Raw genomic sequence first — 3,239 nt, 5'->3', positions numbered from 1 at the left:
ACTCTGTTGCCCAGGCTGGAGTGCAGTGGTGCAATTTCGGCTCACTGCAACCTCTGCCTCCCGTGTTCAAGCGATTCTCCTGCCTCAGTCTCCCAAGTAGCTGGGACTACAGGTGCACACCACCACGCCCGGCTAATTTTTTGTATTTTAGTAGAGATGGGGTTTCACCGTGTTGCCCAGGCTGGTCTTGAACTCCTGAGCTCAGGCAATCTGCCTGCCTTAGCCTCCCAAAGTGCTAGGATTACAGACATAAGCCACTGTGGCTGGCCTGAAAACATTTTTTAGTAAACAAGACTGATTTATTTATTTATTTATTTATTTGGTGGCCCGCTTGTTGCTCTTTTAAAGCAGGGCTATCTATGGTTTCTTTTTTTATTGAGACAGGGTCTGCTCTATTGCCCAGGCTGGAGTGCAGTGGCATAATCATGGCTTACTGCAGCCTTGACCTCCCCAGTTCAAGCAATCCTCCCACCTCAGCCTCCTGAGTAGCTGGGACTACAGGCATGCGCCACCATGCTCAGCTAATTAAAATTTTTTGTTGTTGTTGTAGAGATGGGGGTTTCATCCTTTTACCCAGGCTGTTTGCGATCTCCTGGGCTCAAGTGATCCTCCTATCTTGACCTCCCAAAGTATTGGGCTTACAGGTTTAGCCACCATAATGGGCCAGCTACCTATAATTCTAATCACAGGATGAAATGAGGCAAGACTTTATATATATTTTTCTCACACACACAGAGGAATATATATACACATACATATATACATATAGGAATATGTACACATACAAGAATATATACACATATAGATGAATAGGAATATATATGTGTACACACATATATATTCCTATTCATCTTTATCTTATAACAGGTTTTATTTGATAGAGAACTCTGATGCTAATGCCTGGGGTCAGATTTGAAATGCAGCAGAACAGGAAGTCATTCATAGAGGCCAAGAGGGCAGCAAAGTAATCAGAGAGTAACTCCTTCAAACATGTTTCACGAAGGCACATTAACAGAAATCTGCAGGCTTGGTGATAATCTCAATTTTGTCATTTTTTAAGCCCGTAGACTCTTTGAGTCTGTTTCTAAAACTCTAAAGTGTATCTAATATTTTGCAAGGTTGTTGTGAGGATTAACAATATATCATGTAAGATGACTACACATTGGACCTACTATTGGTACTTGGTTCATGAAAAATAATTTTCGTTAGTCAAATGAGGCCTAATAGCAAGAACAAAGAATTCTTAAGCCACCTTTGGGATATTAGTTAACATTTTGGCAGCTGTACCTGATTGACTTAATAAAGCTTATAGGGTCTTTAAGGAAACATAAACAATTCCCTTAACTTCTAACCTTTTAACTCTTGGCCCTAAAGCTATTCAGCAAGAATGCAGCATGATTTTGCAATCATCACCCAAGGTAATCATCATGATTACTCTCATCCCACTGTCAAATATAGCCAGCCCAGGAATAATCTTTAACACTTTTGGATTTAGACTTTACTAAGCATTACCAACTAGAATTAAGATATTTTATTTTCAGTTGACTCTCTCCTTGCCCTCATTCAATTCTTGTGCAGAAAAGAGTTACTGGCAAGAGATTCCTATTCTTTGAAACATCACTGGCCTGAGATTCCTATTCTTTGAAAGGCCTGTTTACATGGTTGGCCTCTGGCTGGCAACTGGGAACTTAGATTTCAGGGGGGTTCCTACCATTCCTTAAATGATAATAGTGAATCATTGTGCCTAAAGTATGTAAACAATACAATTTTTATGCTGAACGTTTGCTTTCTTTTTGGGAGCCTGGAATTTTGATATGTGCTAGGCAGAGGGTTCTTACGTGACCAGCCCCCTTGGGCACTGAGTCTCTACTAAGCTTTCTGGATTTGCAACATTTCACACATGTTACAACTCATTGCTGGAGGAATTAACTGCATCCTGTGTATCTTCACTGATAGAAGAATTCTTGCAAGCTTCTGCCTGGTTTCTTCTGGACTTTGCCCCATCCTCCTTTTGCCTTTGTTGAGTCAGCTTTGTATCCTTTCACTTTAATAAACCATGTAAGTACAACAACTACGTGCTTGGTCCTGTGAGTCATCCTAGTGAATTATCAAACCTGAGTGGTTGAATGAGTCTGGGTTATTGAGAAAGAATAGAATATTCTCCAGAGCAAGAACCAGTGATGGGGGAGGAGATATTGAGGTTGATTTACTATAAGAATTGACTCACATGATTATGGAGACTGAAAAGCCTGCACTCTGGTCAGCAAGCGGGACAATCAAGAGAGTTGATGGTGTAGTTCAAGTCTGAGTCCAGAAGCCTGAAAACCAGAAGTACTGATGGTGTAAGCTTTAGTCTGAGAGGGCCTGAGAACCAGGAGAGCCATTTGTGTAAGTTCCATTCTGAGTCTGAGTCCAAAGTCAGGAGAAGACCGATGTCCCGACTCCAGGACAGTCAGGCAATGAGAAATTCTTTGTTAGCCTTTTATTCTAGTCAGGCCTTTAATGGATTGCATGAGTTCCGCCCACATTGGGGAGGGCAGTCTTCTTCAGTCTACTGATTCAAATGCTGATCTCATCCAGAAACACCTTCACAGTTGCACCCCAAAATAATGTTTAGCCAAATACCTGAGCATCCCATAGCCCAGCCAAGCTGACACATAAAATTAACTGTTATAGAAGTGTCCTGGGACTCCCTCATACAAGCATACTTCAGTTTTGGCTCTGTACAGACTAGAAAATAAGCCTTCTCCAGCCTCAAGCTCTTTCCAGCCTGTCTTATGTTTCATTGATAAATTGGATACATTATATCCTACCTCAAAGGGTGCTGTGAAGAATAAATGAGAATGTATGTTTGTTTATTTCATTCAATAAAAACAGTTGCTTTCTATGTGCCAGATGTTGTGCCAGAGGGGGCTATATAGTGCACACAGGCTGGCATGAGATGTGGCCCAAGGGGTTAGCAGGGGCTAAATCATGCAGGGATTGGGAGGTCACGGTTAAAACTTTTTTAATTAATTTTTTTTTTTTTTGAGACAGGGTCTCGCTCAGTCACAGCCTAGGCTGGAGTGCAATGGCACAATCTCATCTCACTGCAGCCTCTGCCTCCTGGATTCAAGTGATTCTTGTGCCTCATCCTCCTGAGTAGCTGGGATTATGTGCACCACCACACCCGGCTAATTTTTTTTTGGATTTTTAGTAGAGATGGGGTTTCACCATGTTGGCCAGGCTGGTTTCGAACT

This window comes from Mandrillus leucophaeus, unplaced genomic scaffold (genome assembly GCF_000951045.1).
Source record: "Mandrillus leucophaeus isolate KB7577 unplaced genomic scaffold, Mleu.le_1.0 Scaffold921, whole genome shotgun sequence".
Taxonomy (NCBI): domain Eukaryota; kingdom Metazoa; phylum Chordata; class Mammalia; order Primates; family Cercopithecidae; genus Mandrillus; species Mandrillus leucophaeus.
This window is presented reverse-complemented; position numbering follows the sequence as displayed.